The sequence below is a fragment of the Periplaneta americana genome, chromosome 5 (assembly GCF_040183065.1).
Source record: "Periplaneta americana isolate PAMFEO1 chromosome 5, P.americana_PAMFEO1_priV1, whole genome shotgun sequence".
Classification (NCBI taxonomy): Eukaryota; Metazoa; Arthropoda; class Insecta; order Blattodea; family Blattidae; genus Periplaneta; species Periplaneta americana.
The window spans coordinates 169,666,763-169,688,460 of record NC_091121.1 but is presented as its reverse complement, the minus strand read 5'-3'; the positions used below and the strand labels follow the sequence as shown (position 1 = coordinate 169,688,460).

Below are 21,698 nucleotides of genomic sequence, written 5' to 3'. Positions count from 1 at the left end.
TTACTTACTTACTAGCTTTCAAGGAACACGGAGGTTCATTGCCGCCCTCACGTAAACCCGCAATTGGTCCCTATCCTGAGCAAGATTAATCCATTCTCTATCATCATATCCCACCTCCCTCAAATCCATTTTCATATTATCTTCCCACCTACGTCTCGGCCTCCCTAAAGGTCTTTTTCCCTTCGGCCTCCCAACTAACACTCTATATGCATTTCTGGATCCGCCCATACATGCTACATGCCCTGCCTATCTCAAACGTCTGGATTTAATGTTCCAAATTATGTCGGGTGAAGAATACAATGCGTACTGTTCTGTGTTGTGTAACTTCCTCCATTCTCCTGTAACTTCATCCCTCTTAGCCCCAAATATTTTCCTAAGCACCTTATTCTCAAACACCCTTAACCTACTTTCATGTTGAAGGTATACCGATAAGCTATCACAATTTGACTATAATTATGTGTGTGTATTCCGCCTTTGCTTAGCATACAATTAAATGAATGAATTAATTAGTCATATTTTTCATTAACGTTTCCGGTACGTAAATTGTACCATCTTCAGATGTATGTATATGATGCTAATTGTTAACAAAGCCTATGGGTACATGTATCGTTGACTTAAATGATCAGTGTTTTTGTGCATACTGTGCTATGTTGGTGAAGTGTTGCCATGATTACATAAATGATTACCTTAACTCTTATATACTATTTGCTGGTACAACACATTATCAAAATTAAATTAGAATGTTTCAGTCAATATTTAAAACACTATTTAAAAAACACTGTTTAAAACTGTTTAAAAAGCACATAGTTTGTACATCACTTTAAATATATGAAGTATGTGATCACTTATTGTATGGTGTTTGCCGATGTGAAGTTAAATGAGGCAGTTGTGGCATGATAAGCATGATAAGCAAAGGCGGAATACACACACATAATTATAGTCAAACCCTTAACCTATGTTCCTCTGTCAAAGTGAGAGTCCAAGTTTCACAACCATAAAGAACAACCGGTATTATAACTGTTTTGTAAATTCTAACTTTCAAATTTTTTGACAGCAGACTGGATGATAGAAGCTTCTCAACCGAATATCAGGCATTTCCCATATTTATTCTGTGTGTAATTTCCTCCCGAGTATCAATTATATTTGTTACTGTTGCTCCAAGATATTTGAACTTCTCAACCTCTTCAAAAGATAAATTTCCATATTTTATATTTCCATTTCGTACAATATTCTCGTCACGAGACATAATCATATACTTTGTCTTTTCAGGATTCACTTCCAGTACTTGCTTCCAGTAAAGTTCCCGTGTTTTCCCTAATCGTTTGTGGATTTTCTCCTAACACATTCACGTCATCCGCATAGACAAGCAGCTGATGTAACCCGTTCAATTCCAAACCCTCTCCGTTATCCTGGACTTTCCCAATGTCATACTCTAGAGCAAAGGTAAAAAGTGAAGGTGATAGTGCATCTCCTTGCTTTAACCCACAGTGAATTGGAAACGCATCTGACAGAAACTGACCTATACGAACTCTGCTGTACGTTTCACTGAGACACATTTTAATTAATCGAACTAGTTTCTTGGGAATCCCAAATTCAATAAGAATATCATATATCAGTAGTCATTAGAAAACAATTTATAATCTATCGTTACTTATATTATACAGGGTGGAAGTGAAATAACCCTGCAGATTTTCAGAGCGACTTGCTCATGTATGTAACAGAAATATGTAATACCATATTGGTGAAAAGTCCATAGTTTTCTCAGAAAAAGATCATGTTTTTTTTTTTTTTTTTCCAATTTTTTCATTGGGTAACTATCGCGAGTAGGATCGTGATTTTTGTTCATATCCATAGAAAATACAACAAATAATCATTTATTCCTGTGGCGTATTTCAATAGCGTGAACGGTTTGCATGTAAATTTAATTTTAGAAAATAACTAATTTGAAGCCACTATATGATTCAACCAGCTTGCAACATTCTAGCCAGAAAGGAAGATGGGAGGTAGTTCACTAAGGTAGACAGACCTCAGTTCTTTTGCCTCTTACATCTGTCCTACGAAAAGAAACAAGGTTGTGTTATCGACGATGTTGTCAGACTGTTGAAACTTCCAACTTAATTTCTAATTAACCGTGCATTTAATCATAAAACGTAATATTTTGTATAGATGCCGAAGTTTTCATGTCTATGTCTACGAGCATATAATATAGGCTACACTTTTTGCGAAAGTCATACTTATATGGTTGTCATACCTTGAGGCTAAATCCCTGATCTTCAGCGGGGCTATTATTATTATTATTATTATTATTATTATTATTATTATTATCACTAATATTATTAAGTTATTATTATTACGACCATCAGGGTCATACGTAAGTGGGGATTACCGGATTTAAACCACCCTTTGAACGTTTTGAAGAAATGATATATTTAGATTTGAGTATTTTTTATCCATAATCGTTTTCCCTTCTCTAATTTTTCACTTTCGGAGTAACAAAATCTACATCGACATAACGCATAGTCCTCCTACCCCTCCTTCAATATAATATCTTGTACTTGTGTTGCGGCACATTAGAATTATAACAATTCTATCTTTATTCTATAGAGGGAATTACCACCTAGTACCGATCTTACAATAAAATGAAGTTGACACAATATGAAATGTAACTTGTTGTGAAACATATTGAAAAGGTTTTTTTGACAGTTCTGCAGTGTATATGTTAAATATTGTGCATTGTCGATTTTAAACTCATTTTAATAGCGGTATTCACCCGTTCGTCAGTTCAGTCCTGACTTTGTTGTGAACTGTTCTTTCAACATTTTGTGCATTTGACAGTTAATATATTGTAACTTTTTGATACTGAACAACAATGTAATTTTATTATCTCAACAATAACTCTTCACTTTCTACAATTTAATTTCACTCATGTCAACAATGGGATTTGCTCTCCGCACAGCAACACAGCTTTCGTTATTGCATTCCACTGACGACAGTGGCAATTTACTTGGACTATTACGAACAACAATGAACTGTTAATCTTAACTAATATTCACAAAGCACTATTTACAACACAGAACTGTCAGTTCTCAGTTCACAGCTCGTTTGTCTTGGCTAGTTCTTCTAGCTCAGTCACTCGCGTTCACAGAATCTCGAACCCCAGACCTTCAGAGACGATCCGCTGAACTTCGAACTCAGGTCCCTCAACTGCGGTCCACTGCACTCGAACTCCGGGCTTCAGGCTCCACAGTTACGGACACAACTCAAGTCGCGCTCTGGTCTCGAAGCTGGCTTCATTGCTACACAAGACTGTCTGGCTTAGAAACTGCTCAAGTTCACTCGCGTTTCTTCTTTTATAACTAAACCATAGTTACGAGAAATTTCTACGGTTGTACAGAGATAGCTCTCTCTCGAATTATCTGGATATCTCCAAGCGTCACTCGAACAATCCGGACCCCTCTCCTCTCTTCCGCGGCCGCTCTTTCCCCACTCCACTCTACTCCCTAAGCCACAGCACATGCCACAGGAAGCAGATGCGCGCGCAACCTCCGCGCCGTCCGACCTTGCACTTCCTTCTGCTGGTCGTGAGTTCGAATCTCACGTCGCTGTCACAATATCTTTACTATCTTGGATATGTTTAAGCGACCGCAAAGCTTAATTTTATCATTTTTTTTATTAAAAAGTTGTATAGGCCTAGTGATTCTCATGAGGTTATTGAAAATTTCACATTGGCAAATATTTCTTCTCAGCCGGAGCGTGACAATGTTGTCTCGAACGTTCTTCCCGGAACTAGTTTCACATCTCTCTGTGAAAATTCAGCTGACAATAATAATGAAAATAAAAAATAAATAATAATAATAATAATAATAATAATAATAATAATAATAATACACAACATTTAAAATACCGTTAAGTAAATTGTAAGCAATTATGGTAATGGCTCCCCTTGACAAAATTCTGCGTACGCCACTGATGACCATCATCATCACTTGGGCTAGGATTTTGATGAAATTGCATCTTTTTTCTAGTAAGCCAGAAACATTGCTGCTTTAGTATTTATATGTTATGTGATAAACTGAGCGTTTTAAGACATATTTGTTAGTGCATTTTTTTTTTGCATTTTTTGCCTCTTACAACTCATAAGAGCATCTTTTGTTTTATTCGGACATTTTTTAGGCATTTTCATGTAATTTCGACCATAAATCCCCATTATTAATATAAAATAATGTTTATTTCCTTTGATATTTTATCAACATATTTTTTCCATTAATACCCATTTTATTTACTCGGTTATTTAACGACGCTTTATCAACTACGAGGTTATTTAGTGTCGATGGAATTGGTGATAGTGATATGATATTTTGCGAGATGAGGCCGAGGATTCGCCATAGATTACCTGATATTTGTCTTACAGTTGGGAAAAACCTCGAAAAAGAAAACCCAACCAGATAATCAGGCCAAGCGGGAATCCAACCCGCGATCAGCGCAACTTCGGATTGGCAGGCAAGCGCCTTAACCGACCGAGCTACACCGGTGGCTAATAACCATTATTTTGTATAATATTTTAATAGTTTTTCTACACAAATATTACCATTTTAATGTCGTACACTCCAACCACTCTTCAATATAGACTCCTTTATACCTGCAAATTCCAAATAAGAGTGACTTTGTAGTGGGCTATAGATTGACAAATCGACCTGAAACCCTGACCGAGTTACTACGTGAGCGCTGGCTGTCTTGGGGAGGAGCAAGCGAGAAAGCACGGGGGGAAGGGAGAGAGCACTATGCACTATGTACTTGCAGGTCCACTCACAGTTTGTCAAACCTGCTAACAAAAGCATTAAAAGGTTGACTAGTTGCCTGCAATGCTAGCATAATGGAACCTTCCTAGCCGACAGTCGAGGCAAAAATGAAGAATCCGTTATTGTGGTAATACTGGACAGTGGTTCTTCTATTGGTCGCGATGCCCACACACACCCTCTCAGATATTTACGTGGTGATTGGTGACTTAATGACGGGGAGCGAGGGAGAGAGAAGAAAGAAAGAGAGAGATTCCAGAAGTTGGCGTGTTTTACGGGGTTTCACTTGAAGTTGTCAAACTACAGAGGTGTGAAAATTATTAGAATAATCTTAATTTTAAAGGTTTTTTAATAGTTCCTTCACATATATTCATTGAATTGATGAATATTGGTATATAATATTACTATACTGATGTAGGATATATTTACTACTTACAATGCCGGAAAGCATTGTTGTACATTGGTATTTTTCTTATTTTACAATTGTTATGGGAATTCAGAAAATATTATATTATGTTGGCGGAATTGGAAACATCAAAAATTAATTAAGAAATGCTTTAAACAAATTGTTCTTTGTGTTTACATTGTTGTGAAGGTTCAAACGAACGTATACATCTGTTTTGTGCATATAATTTTTTATGTTTCCAATTCCGCCAACATAATATAATAATTTCTGAATTCCCATAAAAATTGTAAAATAAGAAAAATACCAATGCATTGTTAGTAGTAAATATATCCTACATCAGTATAGTAATATATACCAATATTCATCAATTCAATTAATATTTGTGAAGGAACTATTAAAAAACCTTTAAAATTAAGATTATTCTAATAATTTTCACACCTCTGTATACATGAAAACTACATAAGGTAAAATAATTAATTAAAATGTACCACTTACAATTAGAAAAGATTATGTAAAATTAAATAAACTTAAATATTGGTACTAGAATTTGATTTAATTACTAGTCTAAATATTAATTAGTACAAAACCTCATTTCTTACTAAGCCAATTATGTACGAACAATTTTTAGAGCATTTTGAGGGCATTCTTGAAAGATGTTTAGGTCATAAATGCATTGTTTTTAGGACATTTTTTCATGATTTATAGGTCATCAAAATCCTAGACCTAATCATCACTATCTATCTCTCCTTATGCATTGAGTAATTTCGGGCCATTCTGTTTTCAATATAAAATTTTGAGATAACTTATTATTTTTACCAACACGTTAATAGTGAATATTAGCGGCGCAAGGTCAATATAGCAACAGATTAAAATAGAAAACAAGGATCACTGGTCACACATTTAATCTCCGGTAGTGTAGGGATATATATTCTCTTCCCTGGCAGAAATTGAACCCAATGCCGTAGGCTACACTGCCAGAGGTGACCATGACTATCTCTTCTAAAGATAATATTTCTGTCTAGTTCACCTGATGTGTGACAGTGATAATTATTTAGTGATTCTCTATCAATTTCCTCTACGCTTGACAAAGAGTGGATCCCATGTCATTATGCGGCTCAACTCTAGTGGTGAGATTAATATTAATAATTCTAAGAGGATTAAATATAGACTATTCAACAAAATGTAATTCTATAATTACAAACACTTCATTTTATAGCTACATTATACGGTATAATTCTGAGTGGGTAACGGGTTTAGTTTTTATTTTTTAATTCTGGATATAGGGGCCTATACGAAAAATATTTATTTGCTTAATCAGTACTGTAGGCTATAATACGTAAGTGTCCTACCCATGGCAGGTCTTTCACTACAAACCCAACATTCTCCAATCTTTCATATTTTCTGCCTTCTTCTTAGTCTCCGCATATGATCTACATATCTTAATGTCGTCTAGTAGGTTATTTTACGACGCTTTAGCAACATCTTAGGTTATTTAGCGTCTGAATGGGATGAAGGTGATAATGCCGGTGAAATGTGTCCGGGGTCAAGCACCGAAAGTTACATAGCATTTGCTCATATCGAATTGACGGAAAACCCCAGAAAAACCTCAACCAAATAACTTGTCTCGACCGGGAATCAAACCCGGGCCACCTGGTTTCGTGGCCAGACGCGGTAGCCGTTACTCCATAGGTGTGGACTTAATGTCGTCTATCATCTGATATCTTCTTCTGCCCCGAACTCTTCTCTCGTTCACCATTCCTTCCAGTGCATCCTTCAGTAGGCAGTTTCATTTCTTCCAGCTCCATTTTCTCTTTCTGATCAGTTTTAGCATCATTCTTTCTTCACCCACTCTTTTCAACACAACTTCATTTTTTATTCTATCTGTCCACTTCATATGATCCTTTCTTTTCCACATCTATATACCAAATGCTTTTATTAGTTTCTTTTCATTTCGTCGTAAAGTCCATGTTTCAGCCCCATACAATGCCGCACTCCACACAAAGCACTTCACTAGTCTCTTCCTTAGTTATTTTTTCAGATGTCCGCAGATGTTATTTTTCTATTAAAAGCTTCCTTTGCCATTGCTATCTTCGTTTTGACTTTCTGGCTGCAGCTCATGTTACTGCTTGTAGCACATCCCAAGTATTTGAAGCTGTTCACTTGTCCTACTGCATCATTTAGAATTCTCAAGTTTATCTTCTTTATTTTTCTTGCGACAACCGTGGTCTTCGTCTTTTATGCATTTATCTTCATTTCATACTCTTCACAGCTGTCATTTAGCTCCGGTAGCACATCCCTTAATATCGTCTCCTCTTCTGCTAAAATCGCCATATCATCAGCAAATCTTATGCACATTATTCTTCTTCCTCCTATGTTTACTCATCCCATGTTCTGAAAATAGTTTTTCACCAAATCCTCCAAGTAGATGTTGAACAGGGTAGAGTAGGCTATCATATGGTTATTTATTCCTATTGAAAATTAATTGAATCAAGTTTAATTCAACATGAAATATGTTATGTTTCCCTTCAAAAATTTTTGCAGAATTAAGTAGTCTTTGTGGCTCGAATATCAACGTTTGGATGGCACGTTTTTTAGTGTAGTTCTATCAAGGTTTTGACCCGATCAGACACCGGGAAATCCCTTAGCCTTAGCCCCTCCTGGTAGACCATATCATTTGAAAAGAGAAAATTTGCTACTTGAATATCAAATGAAATTGAGAAATGAAAATGATGACAAAACTTGTTACAACTTGTAGAAATTTGATTGTGACGTTTTTAAAGATCTCTGTTTGAAAACTATGTACTAAATTTTATTGTTTAAAATTAATTCTCAAAAAGCATTCTGCAACATTAAAATCCAAAGTATTATATAGTATATTTCTAAGAATAGCTTAACAATAATAACAGGACCGTAATTAATAGTAATATACGTTACAAGAGCGGTATGTTGACATTTTCATGTTCGAGGAAAAGATTGAAAAAGCGAAACGTAGTTGAGCTTTTTTAATTTCCGAGAACATGAAAACAAACATATCGCTCGTGTATCGTACATTATTTTGTGCGAAGATCGTTTATTACATACCTGAAAGACGAATTTCTAATTAGTTGCAATGAAATCACCGTGTTGGTTTCTGTTTAATGACGCCAACTTCGGAACACCAAAATATCTTTCTTCAACATTGTTCCTGTAAAATATTTTCTGTGTTTACTATATTCCAGCAGGCCGTGATATAGGGTAAACTAGGTAGTTATTGACCAGTATACGGTGATTGACCGATTCCTTTTTTCAAGTATATTGTGAATAAACCACGATCGTGATTTCACTTTTTGCTGCATATACCTCTAGTAACAACCCTTATTTTTGGTTAGTTGTCGCTGTTCATCCCACTGAGTTAGTGTCTGTTGTCTGAGAGGACTGAAATCGATTGGAAATGCAACTGAACTTAAACAAGTGTAAGTAACTAGAGAAATTGCTAAGAATAATGCAAGCAATAATTTATTTATTCTGCAAAGGATACATAAATTCTGGTGCTCGTTTTTACACTCACAGTGTGAGAAAAGATGTAAGGTTTCCGTCCACAGAATATTATTTTGTAAAAGTTTTTATATGACATAAAAATGCCCCGTGGTCAATCACTATAAAGTGTATGTCCGCAAACTACAGTGATTGGTCGTTCATAAATTATTTGTTAGAATAATGACCAATGTGCTTCAATTCTATATATGTTATCGGTTAAATGATGGGGATTGTTACAGGGCTGATACTATATTATAATGCCTAAGCCAGGTAAAGTGCATTATACAGGGGAAGCTTTACGAAACGCTACAGACCCTGTCCGCAGTGGATTTGATTTAAATGAAGCTGCCAAGAAGCTTGGTGTCCTAAAAGCAACCTTAGCGTCCAGAAACAAATATCCCGTTGAAGGAAAAGTGTTCTTTGGTCCTCGTCCAGTGCTGGGTGAAGCCATTTGTAATAACATCAGAGAAATGACACACACTTGCTTCTGATAAGGCACAAAAGAGAAAAATGGAAGAAGAGGCAAGAGAAGAAAGGAAGCGAATAAGAAATGAAAGAAAAGGCAGCGAGAAGAGTTCTTTTCTTATTTTTTTTAACTTGGTTATTTAACGACACTGTATCAACTACGGAAGATTAGCTCCGTACGTAGATGAAATTATTGGGGATCATCAGTGCGGTTTTCGGCGTAATAGATCGACTATTGATCAGATTTTTTGTATTCGACAGATAATGGAGAAAAAATGGGAGTATAAGGGTACAGTACATCAGTTATTCATAGATTTCAAAAAGGCTTATGACTCGGTTAAGAGGGAAGTATTATATGATATTCTTATTGAATTTGGTATTCCCAAGAAACTAGTTCGATTAATTAAAATGTGTCTCAGTGAAACATACAGCAGAGTCCGTATAGGTCAGTTTCTATCTGATGCTTTTCCAATTCACTGCGGGCTAAAGCAGGGAGATGCACTATCACCTTTACTTTTTAACTTCGCGCTAGAATATGCCATTAGGAAAGTTCAGGATAACAGGCAGGGTTTGGAATTGAACGGGTTACATCAGCTTCTTGTCTATGCGGATGACGTGAATATGTTAGGAGAAAATACACAAACGATTAGGGAAAACACGGAAATTTTACTTGAAGCAAGTAGAGCGATCGGTTTGGAAGTAAATCCCGAAAAGACAAAGTATATGATTATGTCTCGTGACCAGAATATTGTACGAAATGGAAATATAAAAATTGGAGATTTATCCTTCGAAGAGGTGGAAAAATTCAAATATCTTGGAGCAACAGTAACAAATATAAATGACACTCGGGAGGAAATTAAACGCAGAATAAATATGGGAAATGCGTGTTATTATTCGGTTGAGAAGCTCTTATCATCCAGTCTGCTGTCGAAAAATCTGAAAGTTAGAATTTATAAAACAGTTATATTACCGGTTCTTCTGTATGGTTGTGAAACTTGGACTCTCACTCTGAGAGAGGAACATAGGTTCAGGGTGTTTGAGAATAAGGTGCTAAGGAAAATATTTGGGGCTAAGCGGGATGAAGTTACAGGAGAATGGAGAAAGTTACATAACACAGAACTGCACGCATTGTATTCTTCACCTGACATAATTAGGAACATTAAATCCAGACGTTTGAGATGGGCAGGGCATGTAGCACGTATGGGCGAATCCAGAAATGCATATAGAGTGTTAGTTGGGAGACCGGAGGGAAAAAGACCTTTAGGGAGGCCGAGACGTAGATGGGAGGATAATATTAAAATGGATTTGAGGGAGGTGGGATATGATGATAGAGACTGGATTAATCTTGCACAGGATAGGGACCGCTGGCGGGCTTATGTGAGGGCGGCAATGAACCTTCGGGTTCCTTAAAAGCCATTTGTAAGTAAGTAAGTAAGTATCAACTACGAGGTTATTTAGCGTCGATGGGATTGATGATAGCGAGATGGTATTTGGCGAGATGAGGCCGAGGATTCGTCATAGATTACCTGAAATTTGCCTTACGGTTAGGCAAAACCTCGGAAAAAACCCAACCAGGTAATCAGCCCAAGCGGGAATTGAACCCGCGCCCGAACGAAACTTCGGATCGGCAGGCAAACACCTTTGCCGACAGAGCTACGCCGGTGGCGAATAGTTCTTAATGAAAAAGATCAGAAGAAGAGAAACGAAACAGACAAGAAAAAATTGAAAATTGTGAAAATGTGTTGTTCAATCACTAATAAATGAGTATTCAATAACTGTGCAGTAGACGGTCAATCACTAATAAGCGTGTGGTCAATAACTGTGCAGTAGACGGTCAATAACTGTAAAAGTGGACTTGTTGTGTTTATTTAATTTATCTTTGCATTAAAATTTTATTTTTTCTTTTGTTTATTGATTTTGATTTGTTTCTGAATCTTCACTTGACCCAATGCCTTTAAAATTCTCTCAATAAGTTACCACTGTTTTCCGCTATTTCATTGTTTTATTATTCATTAACTTAAGTGGTCAATCACTATACAGTTTACCCTACGTCTGTCTTTTTTTCCCCCCAGTCTATAAATGCGAACTTAAAACAAACGGTAAGGTTATGTAATGATTTATTGTTCATTTTAATATTTTAACAATATTATTTATATAACATATTGCAGTAATAACATCGGCATCTGGAATCTCGTTGATTTTTTCACGGCTTCCTTAATGTTACTTGTATCAGGAATGCAATAAGTTTCGTGGAGTAGTAGACTTTACTTAATTTTTGCAAATATTTAAAAACAATAATTAACATTGCAATTTAGGTGAAACAGCAGTGGTAAGTTTCCAATTTATAATTATTACTATGTTAAACGTCTCTAAAAATAATATGTTAAAAGCCTAAAGCAGTAAAATGAATGTCGCGCTTAAGCGGTAAGAAGAGGGAAATTGTTATGTGTGTTACGTTGGGAATACTGAATGTGGTATTTCACACTCACCGCGTATTGGTTCTGTGCTGAAAACAAGCAAATACGCACGATCTCGCACAAAAGTAATTGAAGAATAAATTGCATGTAACAGTAATAAATGAAGCTGCGAGTAATTATCAGCATCAGCAATGTGTTTTGCTATGAAGTTAAGGGTTTATAATACATTAGCTTCAGCTATGATAACGTCCATTACACTAGAAATGGTTTTACGTAGTTCCTAAAAGTCAAATTTGGCCATTTGTTCAGTGTTACCAACTAATACCAGATATCACCAAAAAGGGTAAAATCGTAATGCTACGTACTGAAATAATAATAGTAGTATTAATAATAATAACAAAAATAATTATATAGTATTAACGATACAATGGCCCAGAACCAGACTGTTCCAAGTCCATTTTACTGTTTTTTTTTTTCAGGAGAGCTATTTTAAGCTCCTGACATGCCAAGCTTCATGAAACAATTTGGAATAGCTTCACAGCAACCTTATGAAGAGGAATGTTTACAATTTTGTTCGATTCATATATGCAGACAAGAACTGGAACTCAATGAAACACAGATTTCTTTCTTATAAAAAGTTGGACTTAGAACAATCTGGTTCTCAACCATCGAGTAAGAATTTCTTGCTTATTTACCATATCTCATCTTTATGTTTCAAGGTGTTTTCTAAATGGTTCACTAATGTATGAAATAGCATGTTCTCCTCCTGGACATCTTGCATATTATGTTTATAATTAACATTAGTATGGTCTAATATTAAAATTTATTTTATCTGGGAACGTGAAATTCAGTGCTTTGCCAAAACATTACGATTCATGAGACCTAACCTAAAAAAATGTATTTTGTTTAATCACGCGAAATGATCAGTACGAATACTGAAAACAGAATACCACTTTGAAGTGTATAGCGTATTTAAAATACTTACAAGCACTTTCTTTCTTGGAGAAGGAGCTGTCATGCTTTTTACTCTCTTTGATATTTTAATGAAAATCTAAACACGAAAGTATTTCATTAAAATGTGAAATAATTTTGTGTCCATTAGTTACGTGCATGTTTTATACCAAGTAGGTCTATAAGCTATTTTTATTTTACTGTAATTACGTGAATATACCTAAATATAGAGTTGAATTGCAATCAAACTGCAACAGAACTGAATTGTATATTAATACTAATATTAATACCAGTATTACTAATTAATTATTAATTCACAATCTTAGGTACTTACATTAAATTTTCGTCAGTTTCCTTTACTGCAAAACCGGAATTATTGCTGTTAACATAACAGTTAGAAAATAACTGCCAGATGTACTATTTGTTAGTACCTGAAATTCTAAACGAAGTTGGTAAAATAAAATTCAACCTGAAAGTTAGAAAATCATTACCGGGTATAATCGACTAGCATATTTAGTAATAGGGGGAAAATTGTTAGGTTTCATGTTTTTAGGGTGTTAAGTAAGCTGATCCGGACTGTTCTTATATGTGTATATCATATTTTTAACAAATTAATTTTTATATATTTATATTTATTTATTCATTCATTCATTCATTCATTCATTCATTCATTCATTCATTCATTCATCCATCCATCCATCCGTTGATTGATTGATTGACTCATTGATTCATTCATTCATTCATTCGTTTATTCATTGATTCATTCGTTGATTCATTGATTGATTGATTGATTGATTGATTTATTTATTTATTTAGTTACTTACTTACTTATTTATTTATTTATAGTAAGTTTGAAATGAATACAAGTTAATACAATGTAAGATAAACTAGCCCACTCCTGAATGAGTAAGACTCGTGCTCAGGAGGGGATTCCAATACAGACAAAAATAAAATTAAAATTGAGAGGGAATACGGATTAAAAAGTGTTTAATATGTTTAAAAACAAACTATAAATCCAATACAATTTTTTTTATTAATTTGGAGAGGATTCGTTGTTAAAATAATATTATAATAAAATTCGTTTAATAATCTGGGGACCTTGACTCATGCTATGATAAAAAGCTGCATTGGTTTTACATTTAGGTTCAGACAAACGCAGAGAATTCATATTTTTAGTTCTATATTTATGTATATACCTTTCAAAGTTATTAAGATTTCTGTGAAAATATTTTAATAAAATAAAATAATAAATTTGTTTAATGTTGAAAACTTTGAAATATTTAAACAACAATTCAGTTGGGTAATATTTCTGCTTTTTTAAACAAATTTAATACTTTTTTTTCTGTAGTAAAATTAACGGATATAGGTTGGATTTATAAGTTCCACCCCAACCTATAATACCATACATAAATATAGATTGAAATAATGTCAAATAAATTATAAGTAAACAGTTAATTATTTTGAAATTGTGTATTCAGTACTGAAATTCATCTTCATATTTGTGTGTGTGTTAATAAGCCACATTCTTGTGTGACGTCACTGTCATTCTTAAAATGAAGTTGTGTAGTTTCGAACCTAAATATGAATGCTGTATTTCTTTGTGTTTCAGGTACAGTACGCAGGCCAAGATGGTAGATACGGGCACGGGGAATCTTTATATCGTGGGCTCTTTTAAGAGAATGACTCCTGACCCCGATTTTAAGGTACGATAAATTATATGAAAGAGCGCATGCGACATATATGCATGATAATAAGCTCTGGAGAAATGGGATTCACAGTTTTATCACATAATTTAGAATTGCAATTTTCCGCATGCCTTAAAGCAAGAAGCCCGAATATAATATGTGATGCATTTTGTTCGTGTTAATTCTTTGAGAGATGCGCTATTTCAATTCGCATGTTTTGTAAACTTGCACAATGTTTGTGACTGATAATTGTTGCATACCCTCATTCTTCTTGACGTGTCTTGTCTCCCTTAGAAGTTGGTGCCTGTAGTTCCAATCATGTTTTGTGTCATGCTACTGCTAATACAACGGTCAGTAGTAGCCTATTTCTTTCTATTTCCAACCCGCAATTACACTCTGTTGCATTCTTATCATCCTTTTATCCACTATATTTGCCTTCAGTATTTTGTGATACTTGCCTGTCTTTTATTTGTGGAGATGAAACTTATTGGCTTAGACAAGCAAAGCTTTAGCTATTTACTGTGTTTTGTGTATATTTATTTATCTGGAGGTTAAATTTGTGTATACAGCAACACAAATGCCGTTTTAACATGGAGAATAGTTGTGCCGAGCTTATGTCACAAGAAATCTTTCGTCCGTGTATCACAGCCGTGGCGAAAATGCCATAGTGCGCCGAGCCACTGTGTAAGCTACAACGTGCATAGCACCTATGGAGGGAGGCGGACACCCGAAGGGGAAGTGAAGCAACTGTCTGGCATAAACGGTTTTTCATTTTCCTTACGTCAAGTACTTAAATAAAATGATATACAGTACAAGGCTACAAACTAATGTTTAGTACGTGTAACGAAGAAAGAAATGAACAATGAAACATAGGACACATTATCACAACCTACAGTATTAATTGTCTTCAGAATGTCTCTGCGGCAGAGTTTCAAAATCAGTAGTAGTTGATCACGAAGGTATTTGTCTGTCAGTCGTGATCTAAATTTGATTTTTACTATTTTCATTGTTGAAAATAATTTTTCACAAACGTAATTTAAGTTGTAGCGAACATGGCTTCAACAGAGCAAGCAAAAGAACGAAGCTTCAAATATTTATTTTTTGCCAGAGATTTGAAAGTTCAACATTTGTCAAGTCCTTACATATAGCTTTCATTTAACATCAAATTGTAAATCTGTGAGTTTAAATTGTAGATCTAACCGCATTATTCGTACATCTGCTGAAAAAGGATCGACGTACAGAGATGATAATAATAATAATAATAATAATAATAATAATAATAATAATAATAATAATAATAGCAACAACAACACTTAACCTTTTAATGTTTCATCAGTAACATGTAGTAATTTATAATGCCGTTGTATGTTATACAACCGTTTTCCTCGTAATACTTGTGAACAAATCATACATTTAATACTCTCGTCATATTGTCAGCAAAAAAATGCATCCTCCCATCCTACTTGAAACTTTCGTTTTTATAGAGGTACATGATTTCGAGGGAGATATTGCGACGATACGCCACTCGCAGGTCAGAGGCAAATACAAATAGAACGGAGTTTAACTCCAGTGAGTGGGAGGGTGGGGGTTGTAGGTAGGAAGCAAGAGAAATGCACTGCGAGCCACAATGTGCTCGTGAGTCGCATTTTCGCCGCGGCTGGTGTATCATATGTGAAGTGGAGAAAAGTATATTGGCTTAGGACAGGGATGTAGGCTATAATAAACAGTGTGTGAACAACCTTTGATTACTTCGTGTGCTACCTAGCTGCAGTGTATATAGCTGTACAGCAGCGGTGACCAAAGCGGGTGTCGTGATTACATCGTGTAATCACAGACATTCAAACGGGTACGAGGAGTTTCCTGTACATTGCTGTGTGTTTCAATCACGTACTGAGGGCAAGCAGTGGCGGTATCATGCCGCTCTACAAACTCTGTCTCTACAAGCAGTAAGAGGTGGTTTCGAAAAGAATGAGAAGGAGAACTTCTTTGCTATTCTGTCGGACAAAATGTAATAGGCTTATGTTTACATTGCTCAACGGTTCACTTAGGAGTATATAGAAACATTAATTGCCACACTGTATAATGTATTATTATTATTATTATTATTATTATTATTACTGATAACTAAGTATGTGTTTACCAGTATGTGTGAGTGTCTATATTCTTCTGTACGTGCATGAATATTGATATTTTTTAGATCTTCTCCCTAGAAGGGTAAAATTATTAGGTTTTATCTCAATTCTAATCTTCTTAATCTTTAGATGAAGATAACTATTAATTAGTTATTCATTTAATAATAATATTTGAGAAAAACTGATCCAATATTATGTGCTAACGAATTGTTAAACGCCAGAAATTGACGTGTTTTAAATCATAGCCAGGAAGAGAAAGATTAGATAAAACAAAAAAAAAATCCAAAAATATTTATGTATCTTAAAGAAACTATCTCCAAAATTAAATCCCTTGAATAAAATCCAGCCAAAAATGGTATTCCACATAATGCAAAATTATAAATACATAAACATGTTGATCTTTTATTTATTTTACTAGGTTATTTTACGACGCTTTATCAACAGCTTAGGTTATTTAGCGTCTGAATGAGATGAAAATGATAATGCCGGTGAAATGAGTCCGGGGTCCAGCATCGAAAGTTACCCAGCATTTGCTCATATTGGGCTGAGGGAAAACCCCGGAAAAAACCTCAACCAGGTAACTTGCCCCGACCGGGAATCGAACCCGGGCCACCTGGTTTCGCGGCCAGACGTGCTAGCCGTTACTCCACAGGAGTGGACTAAACATGTTGAAGTTAAAGTCATTTGAAAGAACAAATTTAAGAAAGTCAGGTTGAAATATCTCGTGTTCTAAAGCCTTTTAATAGAACAGAATTTCTCAAAAGAGTAATGATTAAAACAGCTTAAATAATTTGTCCATAGGACGTTTTTAATTTTGAAAAAAACTACGAATTTTTCGACCAAGTATAGAGAGAGAAGAATTTAGAAAATTCCTCATTAGGATATCCAAGAGGAAGGTTAAAAAAAGAAGCAAGAAAAATCGTATATTATTCACTGGCTCTTGATGGCAGCACTGACATTGCTGATACAGCAAAGCTTGAGATTTTTATCCGCGGGATTGAACAAGATATTAGTGTAGGAACCATCACTGGTTGTAGTTTTCATGCCAAATACCTTTTTTTCTGTCTCCTTACTTCATAGGCTGTCAGTCGCATGTAATCACTGCAGCTCGAATTTTGGTCACCGCTGCTGTACAGGTAGCAGTGACTAAAAGTAAAAGATCGTTAGCTTCATCTACAAGGCCTATAACATTGTACTATCGGCATATTTATTATTGACGACGATATTATTTACTTTAAGGGAGAAGGTACACCAATGGTCTGCAAAAATTTAGTGAAATTGATTTTTTTATATCTCAGCTACTACAGAGTGATTTATATAGAACTAACACATTTCTTTCATTAATTGTTTCAAAACGAATTGTGCTAGTGACAACTTATTATACCTAAAATGTAGAGGAATTTTGGGAGATTATTTACCTCTATAGCAAATGTTGAAAATGTCCTCCATCCTGCATAAGACACAAATCAACACGTCGTTTCATGTTACTGGCAACTCGTTGGAGGACTCTGTTTTCAATAGCTTGAATCTCCTGTGTGATGTTGTGCTTCAGATCGACCAATGTCTGGGGACGTGTGGCGTAAACCCTGTCTTTTAAGTAACCCCATAGAAAGAAGTCCGGCGTTGTCAAATCCGGAGATCTCGGTGGCCACAGGTTCCTGGAAATTATTCGGTTGTCAAAGAAACTTGCAATTAGTTCCATGGATTCATTTGATGTATGGCATGTAGCGCCATCTTGCTGAAAATATCCTTGACTCAGCTCTGCATCGTCCAGTTGCTCAACAAACTCAAAGATAAACGTCTTAATGATTTTTTGGGTGACTGCTCCAGTCGTGCTCTTACGTCAACAACAACCGTAGGAAGCCTAGATGAACGATGCTTGCCCTTTTCACTCACCAGAGATCCAGTTGTTTCCAATTTGTTTACCAGTCCCAATATTGTGTTTCTTTTGGGAGGATTGCGAACACCAAATTCTCTCTGGTATGCCCTTTGAGTAGCTGTAATTGAATTCGTAATCCAGTATTGCTTCACAAGGAAGAGTCGTTGATTTAATGTGTACTGCATTTTCACGTTGACACAAAATGTCGAAAATAGCTGCCAACAATAGGAATAAAACATAAACATCTGCGCATCTAGTGCTGCCAACAATAGGAATAAAACATAAACATCTGCGCATCTAGTGACAGGGAATCGAAACTCCAGAACATTCTGCTTAATTTGGTGCTAAAATTGGGTCAGTGCTGCCAACAATAATAAAACATAAACATCTGAGCATCTAGTGACAAGGAATCGAAACTCCAGAACATTCTGCTTAATTTGATGCTAAAATTGGGTCATTGAATGAATTTCCAACGGAATAATTAAAGAAAGAAATGTGTCAGTTCTATATAAATCACTCTGTATAAACTCCAAATGAACAAAACATTTATACATACATTACACTTTATAAAACGCCATTCAGAATATTAATAGCTATTGATTACCTGTAAAAATAATATAAAATTTGCATAATATGTTTACAACCGTAAAGAATTTATATAAGAAGATATAGGCCTACGATTAGTTACATATGTGCATGATTCTTTTGGAATGTTTCAAAGATCCACATACATCAATAACATAGTCTAGGATCTTTTATCTGTTCCTTGAAGAATTTTTTTTTCTTAATCGTTAGCTTCAATATTAAATTTTCTGAAATTTTTTATTAAGAACAAAATATTTCCTGAAGGAATAGGCAAAATATCCTAGACTATTTTGCTGATGTAGGGGAATATGGGGCAGGACGGGGTATAGCCTCTATCTTCCCAACAAGTAGTGCAAATCTGCCGAATATTTTTAGCACTTCAACTTATGTAAATATATCATCACACAACACTTACTGGCATTCCTTGCATCTGTTGTATGTTATTCGGTTGCTGCATCATATTGTATCATTCATTTGCAACTTTAAAGTGTTCTCTTGTCACACTTAAGTAGAAATGAGATTTATTTAGATAATCTATTTTAATGTCATATTATAGAGTGCTTACCTGGCTTTTAATTCCAAAACGTTCTTAAATATCGTGCGTTATTTTTCCTGCCAATACCTCATAACTTATAAATTGTGTCTGTGGGGCAAAACGGGGTGGGGCATAACAGGGCAGTACCCCGTCCTGCCCCACGTCATATTTAATTAAATTTCACCTCCTGTAATGGGTTGTTCGTTCTGTTGTCTGTCAGAAGAAGGTTGGATTAGATGCGTATCATGTCTGAAATGGGCAGGAGTAGACAGTGAAGACGAGGATGCCACGCACATTTGCGTATTTTGCGAATGACTTTTTGTCAAGTAAACTTGCAAAATGTTGTAATATTCACACTTTCAGTATATAATTTTTGTCACTTTTGCCACTTAATTATTACAAAAAATAGATACCCCATTTTGCCCCATACGTGGGGCAGAACGGGGCAAAAAACACATTTCGAAAAACTAATTTATTTTAAGGTTATAATGACCGGGTTTCACTCGAAGTACATATTTTTTACTTGTTTACAGTGTAATAAAAGCATATATGTCATAAAACCTATACATTTACATTATTTGATACCAAATAAAAGCATTCAAACATTAACTACCCCGTCCTGCCCCATGTTCCCCTAGGTCTTTAAAACATTCCAGGAAAAGAATCATGCAAAAATTTAATTATTCGAATATTTTATTACGCGTATGTAAATGCTTTACAGTTGTAAAAATATATTCAACTTTGATATTATTTTTACAGATAGGCTAATTGTTAGATATTTTAATATTCTGAGTAGTGTTTTATAAAGTGTAATGTACTGTATGTATATTAAAAATGAAAAATTTTGTTGATTTAGCTTTTTATAGTGGCTGAGATATAAAAAATGAATTTCACTAAATTTTTGCAGGCCAATAGTGTACCTCCCCAAGTAATACCGATATTACTATTTGAATTTTCGTCTTAAAATCTCTTTCAACATAGAGATTAAATACTGTAGTATTGGGAAAAGAATACCCCCTTGTCTTTCTCTTTTTTTTTTCTTTAAATCCCAAATTTTACTGTAGTTTTGGAGGAATACTACTGCAGATTGTTTTCAGTAAGAGTTGGCAATAATTCATACGTCTTTGTCATATAAGCACAGTAATTTAAATTCAAGCGTAGCTTCTAATTTGTCTGTGCACACTGATTAGATTTTTGACAGTTGCCGGTTCTGTTTTGCTGAATGTAATTACTTAATGGAATTTATATTAAATTAATTCAATACTGTGTGATACTTTTCAAATGTTATTAAATAAATAACTACTAAAATGTTTACACAGTGAAATTAATCACATATTGTATTACTTCTCTATTTTGTATAATTAAGTGCTTCCGATGTCATAAACATTATGTAATTACTTATTCATAGTTAAACCAACAGCACGTAACAGAGCCGCATATTAAATATTCCCTTTGACATTGGCAATAATAATATTAATAACAAGTCTATAAACTCTCATTACCGACAGTGTATAATATCACGGTTATTGTAATTTGCATTGCAGAATACCAAGGATAGACAGTTTTATTATTGCTAAATTAATTACGTATATTACTTTGTGACATTTAATGATATGATATCGGATAATATGGACAGCACGTCATACGAACAGAATTCATATAGTACTGCAGTAGTAGATACAATATTTCATTACTTTTGATTTACAAGATACGAACAGATATACAGGGACATCATTTTATTTTTACTTCAATTTTTATTGTACCTGAGTTTTTTAATGTACTTCACTCCCACCCCTTCTACTAATGAAGTTTCAACTGTTCTCCAGACAGAATCAAGGCCGCATATAGTAAACAGCACTGAGTTATTGAGTATAGTACGTTCCAGAAATATGTTCGCGTTTTCCAGTGACGAAAGAACTTTCAATATTGAATCATATTTTCGCACAGGTACCGTCCGTTTGCCTACGTCGCATTCCGATTTCCCCCACCTGCTTCTGCACGTCCCTCTGTAAAAGCAGGGCTGTCTTAGCTCTTTTCTGAAAACATTTATTTCTGTTAGGAATTGGACGTTTACGTAATATTATGCAACTGTTTAAAATAACTTAAATAAAAGGGCCTCGTTAAGTAATTAACTGTCACGTGATTTCCCTCCTTTCGACGATCCTGCGGCATAACCACTTGGACGGACAGTAGATAGCATGCCTGAGTAATTTTATCTGTGCTGGTCGGGCAGAAGTGAAGATTGAAATTACAGTACATAAGGTACTCTTTTATAGAGTAGGTACATAATTATTTCAACATGAGTTACTAGTACGAAGGACGAAACTGGCA

The 21,698-nt window shown here is 34.9% G+C and overlaps 1 long non-coding RNA gene across 1 annotated transcript in view; it reads left to right on the top strand.

The window, feature by feature from the left end:
• Positions 1-21,698, top strand: part of LOC138700552 (uncharacterized) — a 424,767-nt gene that overhangs the window by 342,087 nt on the left and 60,982 nt on the right. Inside the window, exon 2 of the long non-coding RNA XR_011332390.1 lies at positions 14,161-14,254. This is a non-coding gene — a long non-coding RNA (uncharacterized lncRNA). The remainder of the gene's footprint in view (positions 1-14,160; positions 14,255-21,698) is intronic.